The sequence below is a fragment of the Pinus tabuliformis genome, chromosome Q (genome assembly GCF_031772625.1).
Source record: "Pinus tabuliformis cultivar Carrire ecotype Pingquan chromosome Q, CPIR1, whole genome shotgun sequence".
Classification (NCBI taxonomy): Eukaryota; Viridiplantae; Streptophyta; class Pinopsida; order Pinales; family Pinaceae; genus Pinus; species Pinus tabuliformis.
The window spans coordinates 243,223,964-243,237,398 of NC_142296.1; positions in this window are offsets into that span (position 1 = coordinate 243,223,964).

The following is a 13,435-nucleotide window of genomic DNA, read 5'->3' on the forward strand; positions in this document are numbered from 1 at the left end:
TTGCTTATAAAAGGGCAAATCAAGTCTATTTGTTCACCAACAATCAAGGCAAGAGCATGTTCAAGCATTGGAAGGTGAAAGACCAAGTTTATATACCCGTGGACAGTCTTACAGGTGCGCGCTGCGCGTAGAAAGAGCACGCTGCGCGTTGGGCAACTGGAGCCAGTGTAAATTTACACAGGCGCTGCGCGTTGGGAGGTGCGCTGCGCGTTGGGGTGGCACGCTGCGCGTTGAATCACAGTCACAGGAAAAGCGCCCAAATCGTGTCTAATTGCCTCCAAATCTGCAAGTAGGTGTTCTATCATCGATTCAATCAATTTCATATCATTTATGGTGTGTTTGAAGAGAGGTGTGATGTGTTGGATGTGAGAAACAAATGAAACCCTAGGTCATCAAATGAAACCCTAGGCCTCACCAAAATCTGCCTTAAGGGTGTTTATGGATGATTGATGAAGATTAGCTCCATGGTGAAACATAACTTCATGCCCATTTGAAAGCTTTGAGCCAGCAACACATCACATTTTGGTCCATTTGTCCAACTGCCCTTATGGCTGTTTTATGCTCAATATACTAAAACGGAATGTCTATTATTGCATAACTCTCATGATATTTCGGTTGGTTTTTGAGCATGTATTGAAAAAGTACTTTCACCACACCTACAACCTACCATTACAGACAGCATACATTTTGCAGACATTGTATTTTCAGAGCTATGTCGGACACAAATTCATCTTATGAGCAGGGGTATGACAGTGATTCTACAACAGAGGGTAGTGTGCCACGAAGGTCTCGCAAAGGTGGCAAAGGTGGTAAGCCTCGCAGGGAAGAGCCTACTTCTTTGGAGCAATTGCAGGCTTGCCCGCTTGCAATGGATTGTTTTCATCGACAGTCATGCTATCACTATTGTGAGCTAATTTCACAAATTCAGCATCATCGTGAATTAGCTCGCTTGTTCATTCTACATTTACATGATGGCCACGTAAATCTCGCTGGAGTGGACTTCATTTTGTCACCAGAGACTATTGCGGAGGCCACTGGGATACCAAATATTGGAGAGCAATGGAATAAACGTCAGCAGTTAGAGAAATCTTACTATCAACCATACATCAAACCTGGTTATATGAGGCACTTGAGCAGCATTTTTCCTTTTCAATACCTCAAAGATTAGTTTGCACCTTTGATGAAACTCATCATTCGGTATTTCAGTTGTGAGGGCAGATTCTCCCGTCTTTATGCGTACCATGTCCGTTTGTTGATGCATTTTACAAGGGTACGTATGATGAACATTCCATACTTCATGTTTCGCAACATAGAGAAGATGGTGCCTCTTGTACAAAGGAAGACCCCAGCACAGCAGCATAATAGTATTTATCATTACGCGTTGATCAAGATCGTAGTGGTTCATCAGTTGGCACAGCAGGGCATCACTTGGGAGGATTTTATTTCTCGTGACCTTTTCACAGCACCTCAGCCAGCTCCAGAGATAGTTCATGATGAGGCAGGGCCTTCACATCAGTTTGACATTCCTGAGACAGAGCATGTCAGTGCTCCAACATGTGTAACATATCAGCGAGGACACAGGGCCTTATTTGCATCTGCACGACGAGTACTATCTTCACCCGGGGTGGAAGGGGTCTTGTTGACTTCATCAGCACAATGAGTGTTATCTCCACCTCGTGTGGAAGGGGCCTCGCTTTCGACAGCAGCACCGCAGGTACAGGATAAGGGCAAGAAGCCCAAGCATGAGGAGAGGCCTTCAGGCGAGCCATCGGGTTTTATTACTAGTCATGATGAGACAGCTTCATATATTAGGTATATAGAGCAGCGCAATAAACAGTTAGAGGATGAGCACACACTTATAGAGCTGCAATGAATCCGTGAAGACCGTAGGTTGGCCCGTAAAAGACCGGGTGATTTGACACCTGTTGCGCAGCAATTTGTGCTTGAGAAGGTCAACCGACACTTGGAGGGGTTGCTGGCGAAGGCCAATAGAGACAAAGACTTGCTTCGTCACATGAAAAATCATTACTGGGCTCGCATGCATGTTTGCAAAGCGAAGATGAAGATCCTTAAGAGGAGATTGAGCAAGGCACTGAAACGGCAGAAAAAGCCCGACCTACTCCAAATTTTGGCCGAGGCTTCATTGGTGGGGCAATATACATGATAAAGGGTCATTACTCCAAATTTGGGCAAATTTGGAGAAATATTTGTCATTTTTGAAAATTTTGTCCTAAAAATAGGTTTTTTGGTTCAACGCGCAGCGCGCTACCCGTAAGATTGGGAGGTCCAAATCACAAACGGTTTGAATTTTTGGATTTTTCATGATGAAATATGCCTGCTCAGCTATTTCCAAAGCATTTCATCGAGATCTGGACGGTCAAAAGGCTCAAAAACACCATAAAAACCACCTTGCTGCCACCTTTTGCCACAACAGGAAGTACCTCTGGGAGAATGCAGTTTTGAGGGGGCAAATGAGCTCCAAATTGAGAAATTCCACTTGGGTTGGAAAGTAGACATCCAGGGCTTTCCAACGAGCTATCTTGAGCTCAATTTGGATGCCAGGGAGTGCTTCAAAATCAGTCTGAAAGGTGCGTTGCGCGTTGAGATCAGGGCGCTGCGCGTTGAGGTTTTTGGTCCAGTTTTCATCCCTCAGCTCAGGAAATCGGCCAGTTTTCACCAGTTTTTCTCCTTGATGTGATTTTTGACTCACCATGATGTAAATTGATGTATGTAAGGTAACATGGCACTTTTATCACCTTCTAGATGGTTCATTTACAAAATTACCAAGAAATTAATGTAATGAAATCAATTTCCTTCTTTTTAGAGGTAGGTTGTTTTGGTCGACTAGATTCCTGCTCCATGTTTAGAATTGGTTGAAACAACTCCTAGAAGGAGGAGTTCGACCCCTAGAGGGTAGGGAATGAGGTTAACTTGGTCTATATATGTAAATTTTCATTCAGTAGCAGAGGTTGGACTCTTGGGGGATAAGCTTAGACTGTATTACACATTGTATCTCTGCAATTTTGGCAAAGGAAAGACTAGGGTTTTGCAGCACTATTTGGGATTCCTGTGGTTATTTGTGTTGATGGTGTGTTTCTCTCATGTACTTGTAAGTTTGTTATGTGTATCATTTTCCTACTATTCTCTTATGCAAATTAAACAAATGAAGTGTTAAGGTAGAATTCATAATCTTGTATGCTTTGCCTTTAAGTTTGTTTAATATCTATGTTTTCATCTGTTTAAGGAGAACTCCTGAAAGTTTCTCGCTCTACTTAGCTCCTCACCAGTCATTTCTATCCATTCAATTCCTTTAAAGACATCAAGACGATTGCCTACCTTGCCCCAAAAAGACCTCTGCAAAAACTGTGTCACATCCCTGCACCCAAAATTGCCTTTCCCTGTTTTCCAAAAAAACCCTAAAAATCTTAAATCAAACTATCTTATCAATTTACTAGCCTAAAATCAGTATTCATATCGGTCATCTCAGCCCCTTTGAAGACCTTTTGCCGAGATAGACCCGGAGAGAGCCCTCTCCTGTCCTCGTAGGGCTAGCTATGAGGCTGAGCTTGGTTTGATGTTGCCTTGAGTTTCGCCTTCCTCAGCTTGAGGCAAATTCGAGCGCTAACATCCGGTGCTTGTTCGTCTATGTTGATTTTTTTGTTGAAATTATCCCACTCCTATTCCAAATAAATTACTAGAGGCTTTATTAACTGTATAGGGGGAGTATGGGTTTCAGCCTGCTTGATAGTCGAAGTCTGTTCATCTGTCTCTGTTGTAGATTGAGCTATATCCTGGATTGATTCTTTGCTCTTGCTTTTCTTATTTTCTGAAGACTTCTTGGGTGCCTTTCCAGAATTGGTTTTATATTTTTCCTTAGAGTCCCCATCTATGCTTACACTGGGAGTGGGCTCCCTTATTGGTTCAATTAACAATTGGTCCAGTGGGACCTTTGATAATCTCTTTTCTATGTAGCTATAAAATGTTTCAAGGCCCCCTCGATCAAAAAGTATCTATTCCATATGCTTCACTTCTCTAAAGGTATTCTTTTGTAAGAAAACATGATCAAATGGGTCCTTCTCATGGCTGAATATTTTTACTTTGACCATAGTGGTAAAATCGTTGACAATACCAAATGGCTCGTATTGTCTTCTAGGGAACTTAGGTAATCGTAGAGATAAAATATTATCCACTTCCATGAACGCATGTCCAAGGTCATGTAATGAAAACACTCCACATGACACAGGAAATTGAGGCCAAATGGCCTTCTTTGACTCCTTCAATGCTTTGCTCATACCTCCTTCACTGCATGTCTAATAGGCTATCTCTCTAGCCATTAATTTATCTGGGACATAGAAAGGGAGAACATGGGGAGAGGTGATGCTGCCAAACACTCTGATATATGTAAATGTCTCTTCCCTGAACCATCAGGCTACTGGGAGGATGTATATCTTGGCTTCTTGGGAGAATCTGGGGGAATCTCGGTTATAAATTTTTTTATGGATGGGAAGCATAACCCTGTGACAAATCTTGAAAAAATGTGGTTCAAATTTGGATTCTCACATGTCTTTGTGGTGGATGTGAATAGGAAGTGGATCTTGAATAGTTCACTTCCATCCCATAAGAGGCAATTTAGAACCAAAACAAATAGCGTCCATGACATAAGCACACATGAAAAATGGAGGGTAAACCCTCAAAGCAATACTCCTTTTCCTTCTATACTCTATAATTGCTTTAGCTAAATTATCAGATAGGATTTGTGCCCAATCTATTATTGTTGCATTAACGACTGCATCTATTAAGGGCAACCATTCTAAGGAGAATTTTTTACTGTCGGGTTTTCCAACTAGTCTATAGAGCATAGCCGCAGTAAAACAGAAAGGGGAACAAATAGATGCGGTGGCGTACATACCGTTTTTGTCTTTCTTGATTCTTTCTTCATTATTTGACCAAATCTTTGTACAGTCCGTCAGGTCCTCAATTTCTTTGACGAATTTCTCAACAAATTGTTTGTTTTAGGTAACCTGTGCCTCTGGTAGGTGGTACATAAGCCTTAGGTTATCTAGAGTGAAAGATCCTATAACTTCTTGGCCTCCTGTTTTGAATTCTCTATCATATATATCAGCGTCATCAATGATCCACTTAAGCATGTTGGTATAGGAGATTATTTTTGGTCGTGCGGCTATTCGGTGCAGAAATGAGCATGCAAGCTCAATTATGGAAGCATGAGAGGAATCACACCCATCAACTGTAATCGTTGTCTCAAGAATCCTTGGTTGTTCTTCCTCCAGTCACTGATACATAGTCTCCCATGTAGACATCCTTGCTTCCCTATTACATGTAGTATTTGTGAACAGAGGAGTCATTTCTAACTTCTCAGAGGCGACCGCTTTCCCTTTCTTCACCATTGCTTTCGGCTCCCTGTTCTACAGCTTTTCCCTGAAAGTTTCAAGAGGAACATTTTATTGGATAAAAATGATACTGAACGTAGGAATGAATCAATGAAGAAAACCAGTAAAGGTGATAAAGGTGTTTTATTTGAAATCACGTAAGAAGATATCAAATCACTCTAAATGGCCTTTCTCACATAAATGCAGATACTTCTTCATAAATGCCCACTAATTATTCGTTATCATTTAACTTTAATGTCCATAAATATTCACATCGTAAATCCAGAAACAATCTCCCAGGGTGGTGAGCCTTTTGCAAAGCAATATCGCAGATTGCTATATCGCATAATTTGTTTTCGTTTAACTTACCACTTTTTGAGTTTGTGCAAGATGAAAGATGCGAGAAACAAACGTCATTACTTATCGGGCTTATTTTTAATGAATAATGGACCTCCGCATGTGTTGGTGGAAAGATTAAGAGGTGGGTCCAAGACGTGATCGCATTTCGCAATATTGGTTTATGATAGGTTTAGGCTTGTGTCGTATGATTGAAATGTGATGCGAGAAGGCTATTATACCATCGCAATTTCAGAGATTGCAATCTCGCAAATCGCAATACTTCGGGGTAGCCTCTTAAGAGAAGTATTTTACAAACAACGATGTTGCGATGTGAGACTTTTAGCTTTTAAGAGAATCTTTAAGGACTTTCTAACATTATGACCGTTTTTCGAATATAGATTTACTTTTTTGATTGTTTCATCGTAGATCGTGGTGGGTTAGGAAGGTATCGTTTGTGATGCATTTCATGCTAAATAAGAAAAAGTAGCATTTAGATGGTTTTATAGGTTTTGTTTGATATCTTGATTTATTCTAAAAATAAAAGAAATACCTACATGACAGGATTGATTTTTTTGGGTATATACATTTTTTGAAAGGGTCCCCATTTATTAAAGTAATATTTTACTACTAACTTTAATAAATGGGGGGTTGATGACAAGCACAACAGGTCCATAAGAGAATGTAGAAGATAGTTTAAGACAAAAATTGACATAGGCCATACAAAAATTCTGCCTTCTATTTTGACTATAAAAATTGAAACAACTATGTAAACTGAAGGAAGACAAAATCATAAGCTGACTAATGATGGACCTAGTCATGTTTCTTTCTTAGCTCTGGATCCTCTTGTGGATGACGTTTCTTGGATTTAACCTTCTTCGCCTACTCCAGAATGTCCAAATATGCAAAATGGTCATCATATCCTTCTAGTAGCTAGGGAGGATGCTCCCATTCAATCACACATCCATAAGAGCTTGCGCCTTACTGAGAGGATTCACCTTCGGAGATTTGGGCGACACTTGTAGGAGGATTTGGAAAACTATCAACTTTATTCTAGGCCTCTTTATGAATTGGGAACCAAAAACTGCTTGATCTCTGACCTTTACCTGCTCCACTAGAGGGCCAGGGGTGAGGAGGTGTTCTAATCTAGCATGAGGAATCCTTATATGTAGAGTTTTCCTTGGAACTGGTGGATACTAGAGTTAAGGGGACATAGGGAACTTTATGTTAATTGAAATAGAGATATTATGCAACATGAGATGAGTATTTTTGAATTAGATTCCAACCTTTTCCATTCTATGTTTGACTCCTCTGGCTTCTTCCATGGTCCAAAGGTGGTGCACTAACAAGTTCCTTACTGCCCAAACTCCGTCACCCAAGTGGCTTTGATCCTCCACCTTCATTGTTGCAACCAAATGAAAAATGTGGGATGGAATATCCTATTCAAATAAATCCACATCTTCATCATGCTAGGGAGGGAGGGGAGGACACCCATGCCTTCTGCCTCCATATCCATCTCTTTCGTGTTCCCTAACCATTTCTACCTTCTTGGTGCGATGGTTCTTGGAGAAATGAAGTCTGGGAGTGTTCACTACACAAATGATGCCCCTCTTTTCAAAGCCTACCACTTAAAAGAAAGAATGGAGGGGAGGAAGGTACAAAAGCATAAATATGAACAGAGGCATGAATGCCAATTTAAGGCATATCACATGATAGAATTGGATGGAATGTTCTTGACGATCCCAATTAACTGTCTCAAAGCCTCACTGAATTGAGATCTATGGTGCATGACTGCCACCCAATCTCACCTTTGAATGAAAACATGATGTATATCATGTGTTGCATGACATGACACACTACACAATGTACCGCCCAAATACAGGGGTAAGATAAGACAACTATTACAATAATAATGATCTAAATAATAACTTTGCATATATTTTCATGAATTTAATAACCTTTATATTATAGTGCACTTCATTATCACTCCATTGTAATATATTGAGGTGTTAAAATGGACTCATGTAGATGTATCTAAATTCTATATTTATTATACATAAAAGGAATAGAATATCTTTAAGTGTAAATATTTCTTTATTTTTTTAAATTTAAAACATGTTTTCATTTTTTGTACATTGCCTTTGTATTGCAATCGAAAATATTTACATTAGTTTAGAAAACTTACTCTTTGGCCTACCTTCTTGGAAACTAGACTAGAGGTCGTAAAGCATAGATTCAATAACTTGCAAAATTAGAGGAGAGTCCATGAAAAATAGAGGCCAAAACCATTTGTTGCCCCACTCTAGGGAGACCAACAACAGGAGAAAAAATTTTATCATTGAGTTTTTCGAAGGTATTTTCTTCCATATTTATTATGAACATCAATGCATTACAAGAAGTTTTTAGAAGCATATGACATAGAGGCAATAGTTGCATTTCCTTGAAGTATTTTCATTTACGAAGGATCTAAAACAACGGTTGATTCCTTATCACTATTTGAATGATCTTATTCATGAAGAAGTTTATGTCTACTCATGGATGAAGCCATAATAATAGTTTTATCTCTCTCTTCTCCATCTTATGGACTCAGACAAGAGTGGGCAGATGGTGAAGGAGGAGGAGGGATTGTAGAGGTTGTGGGATGATTTAACACTATATGGTGTTGAACTAAGGATGAAGGACTATTTTCGGTTACAATTGTTTTTATTATTGCATGCTAACTTTCTTGTGAGTTTGGGATTTATTATATCATGTTGGGTATTTTTCCTCGATTCCTTTTCTTGGCATCAAGGGGATGAGAATTCCCTTGAGAAGAAGGGAAAGAATTTTGGAGATGACTTGGATGTTGAGAGGACCTACAATGGAAAAGGATGTGTTTTCATAATCCACCGAATGTGAAAATTTTATGCCATTCCAATTGATAAGGAACCTATCAGGAAGCCCTTTACTAAGATCTATTTTTACATAGATGTTTAAAAAGTTGACAACACTACTCTCAATCTTGTTTGTATCTATTTGAATAAAATAGGTTAGAGAGTTTCCTACAGAAGCTAAAGCATATAGAGTTAATGAATGAATGGGAATATTAGGAAGTCATACCCAAACTGGAGTGCCCATAGCTATTATGGATAAAGGGTTGAATTTAGAAACCATTATTGAAAGGAGAACCAAGAGTGGCCTCAAAACCAGGAAACTTGATTAAAAACTCTTTGACAGTCCTCTGGATTTTTGAAAAAAACCACAAAGAATCCCTTCGAATAGAAATACAAATTCTTATAGGTAATGATATACCAGTAAATGAACATGAGCTACAATATCTTAGTACATATAAAATATAATTTTATTACAGGATCACTTAGAGCACTTATAGCCATGCTTTTATGTGTAATATCTAATCCAAATAGATTTAGGGACTAGGTTTGATGCACCCATTCTTGGAGCACGAATGTTGATGGCTAGGACCCATTAAAATGATAGATTATGGCATCCTCTCATAGGATAGGTTGAATATACCTAATCGAGAGTCCTCCACCTTTAGTTCTATAAAACCTTCTACTTGTTCTACATTGAAATCTGTCCCTGAGAGATCTCTGGGAGTCTGTTACGAGAGCTCTAGGTATAGAGCATCCTTAAAGGATCATGGCTAAGAGGAAGAGGGAGAAACTTGGCCTTTAGCTCCTTCATTCAATATTGAGATAAAGAGGACTAAGGTGTCCTTGGATACATCATAATATTTGATCAAAAGCCCCTCATAAATCTACCTACCCCCATGTAAGAGTTGCATTGAGATGGAAGGGATTCCCATTCGATCTTGTATTTTGATTGCAATTTTTGAGACAAAGTAGATTGTTCCAACCTATAGACAAAGGGTACATCTTGAGAGAAGCCTTAAGAAGACCAAAAATATTGAGTGATTTGAAGTGTTTACATAACCTTGAAGGATGGAAGAACCCTTCTACAAAAAAAATCCTCACAGTTTAATGGATTTGTAGTGTGGTGACACAATGAGGGAGCTCCAGATGAAGGGAGGAATCTTGGAGCTAAAAAACCCTAAAGATAGGGTGACATTCGAAGGCTGAAGTTGATAGGGAAGAACATCCCATGATGAAGTTAGCTTCCTATGCTTCCTGGGACTTTCATCGATCACATTAAGAGGGAAATGATATTTTGCAACATAAGCCATGGTTGTTGCATAGGATATGAAGTATTTTAGTGGCAGAAAACAAAAGCTCATTCATGAAAATTTAAAACAAGTTTTCACCTCTAAGACTTGATTTATTTTTCTACATTAAAAAAATTCAAAGTTTGTAAACACACACACACACACAATTACATAACTTGCTCATACTAAGATATAAAATGCACATATCAAGGGAATTATATATATATATATATATATATATATATATATATATATATATATATATATATATATATTTGTTATAATATATATGTTTTAAAATTTCATTTTCCAACTCCATATAGAGTATGGAAAGATTATGCATCATCATACTACATTATAAAAAGTTCTTCTAACATAATATAATGATTGATAAATATCTCAAAGCCATTATAATATAATGATTGACAAATAAAACAGTGATTTGCATTAATACGACTTGCAATGTATGCATATTCCTTGCACCTTGTTATGGGAATACATATGTTGGAATAATCGCCAGACCTCTGGAAATAAATCTCATGGGCTAACTACCACCCTGGGAACATGGGACTGATTTCCCACTCAAGATGATGTTATTTATTTGGAAGTTTGTTGATGTTGCCTTGAGTTTCGCCTTCCTCATCCTGAGGCAAATTCGAGCGCTAACATATTGGCGACCATACTGGGGATGAACAAATGGTTTACTTGTTGATGTCACTTGTTTTATAAGCTACAAACGGAGCCTGAAGTTATGCCAGGTAGCCTTCGAAATGCTTTTGCTTTGCATTAGCGGAAGTAGATAAACGTTGCTTCAGTCAATCTCCGGTCTAGCTTGTAAACGTGACATTTAACTTGTTAATTGCCCCAGTACATGTATCAAGTTCAGATCTGATTGTTGATGGTGGACAACAATCAGACACTGGCAAGGCTGAAATCATTCACCTGGCGACTTCATTCACTGACAAATTCAGAAATCAATGCTTCATGGTGACTTCACTGCAGGGAGATCAGTGGCTGTGAGATTTTCAAGATGGACCGAATCACAAGAAGATATGCTCCCATGAGCCGAGATCACATTCCAGGTTTTCCGAATAAGATTCCCAAGGTAGATTGGTCAAGGAATCTGCCTACATTTAACGATGATGGTAAGAAGGATGCTGCTTTACATCTAGTTAGATTTCATATGCATATTCGTAAGTTGAAGGTGGATTTTCCTGAAGATTGCTTGATGAAAATATTCCTGGCCACTCTGGAAGGTGAAGCCCAATCTTGGTATGAAAATTTGCCGCTGGCCTGTATTTACTGTTTAAAGGATTTTCATGCCTTGTTCATTGAAAGATATCAAGTATCTTACCCATCATTAAAATTAGTTCATGACTGTTGCAAACATGCTTCTACTTTTATTGAAAGCCTTGAGAAATATTATGAAGATGATAATTTTATGGATGATGAGATCATGGAGGCTCTGTATGAGAATCCGTTTCAGCAGCATAAAGAAAACTTAGACAATATTTGTCAAGATGATCAGGACATTTTGCAACAGAATCAAGATCAGCAGGCTGAAGATGGTCATATGGTGGAAGATGATGAAAGAGAGGGTTCTATTTCAGATCTGCCCACAGAAGAAGACAGCATGCAGGGTAGTCAAGATTCAATTTTAGAATGTGATGCAGTCAAGTCAGCAATTTCAGATCAACATTCAGATTATGATGACCAGGAATATCTTGTGTTGAAACCCATCAATGAGAACTTTGCTGTTGAGTTCATCTGGAATGTAGAAGACAAAGGTAAGGATTCAAATGTTCTCAGTCGTGCTGCCCTTCTGTCGTCAGAACAGAGTCTTCATGAGGAGGTCATTCAGTCAGCTCATGAACAACAAGGTGAGATCTTTGCTCAAGCAAGTAAAACAGTTTCTCTGAATGAATTTGTGGTAGACGACATAAATGATAATATTGTGCTTCAAGGATCATCTGAAGTTCCTTCTCTTATGATTGATGAATGTAATAAGGAACATGAAAACCTGGCCATCATATCATATACAAACGAGCTACAGCACATTCACACCACAGAAGATCAAAACATTCAGGATTTCCATTCAGATTCCTCTTCATATGTTTCATATGCTGAAATGTTTTTCCAAGAAGAGATTTGCTCATCCATTTATTCAGAGTTTTTTGAAGCCCATGAGCATACTTTTACCAAAGCACATGACGAAGGCAGATCAGAATTTGAAGCAAAGGACACCTTATTCTTTCAGCAGGAGGTGGCAATGGCAAATCTTCATGTTTTTCAGGATCCAATGGCAGATTTGTTACAGTCAGTAGTGAAAGTGATTATTGTTGTGTTCAGTGATCAAGGAGATCATGGTCAGCTATGTTTTTGGATGCCCAGTTACCAGTATCTATTGTTGATCATGAGATCTGATTGGAAGAATCAGTCAAGAAGGCATCTGCTTGATTGGTTACATTGGAAAGCTCATTATACATGATTGTACATATTTCATTAGTATGCAGGTGGTTGTCATCATGATTCCAAATCTTGATGGATTGCTGCCGTTTTTCCAAAAATTTTGTAAAGTCTTGTTTTAAGTCAGTCATGAGTCATTTGTGTTTCGTCTGTTGAGTCAGTTTTTTTTCAAGTTATTTCAGTTTGCCATCGAGTCGGTTTGAGTCAAGTTTCAGTCAGTTTTCAGTCAAGTTTGCATTCAATAAATGTGTCAAAGGTTCAAAATAATGACTCCATCGCCCAATGGATGAAGGCACTGGTCTGCTCTCCCAAAGATCTGTTGTTCTTGGCACCTCCAAGGAGCTACCATCCCCATTGGAGCCAATGTTAGAGTTGGTCTACTAGCCCTTCACCAGAGATCAAAGCTCTTTGCATTTCATGGTTAGGTGTCTCATCAGTGTGATCAGTTGCATTCCGTTAGGCATGCCATAACTCTGGTGGAGTAGTTTTGTGTCATTTATTCCCCTCGTGTTTGGCACTGCTGGTTTAGGTCTGTTTAAGTAAATAAAGTCTTCAAGGGTCATTCATCATCGTGTTTTAAATTTCGAGGTCTTAAGTCTAGGGTTGAGTCAATTTTGTCTTGAGAAGTCATAAAGGACCAGCAGGCCAGAGGGATGTCCTTCATAGAGCATCATTTCAATAATTCTCATCATTATACAGCTAAATTTGGACTTTGTTTTCAAAACTCTATTTTTGAAAAACACAAGTCACCATCTCGTTTTTGTAAAAAATTGTCAAAATTTCAAGTTCTCCAAAGGTTGAAGCGCAGCCTTGGTTTCCTTTGCCAAAGCATTTCAGAGCTATCCCTGCAAAAATCATCAGAAGAAATCATTATTTCAACCAATTTATTTTAAAAAGTGAAACCAGAAATCAGAGCCTATTAATTCAAAAAAGTGTCAACACCCAAACCTTACAAAGTGGGTTTTTGGTTCAATTTAATTCAAATGAGATATTTTGTTTGCTTATAAAAGGGAAAATCAAGTCTATTTGTTCACCAACAATCAAGGCAAGAGCATGTTCAAGCATTGGAAGGAGAAAGACCAAG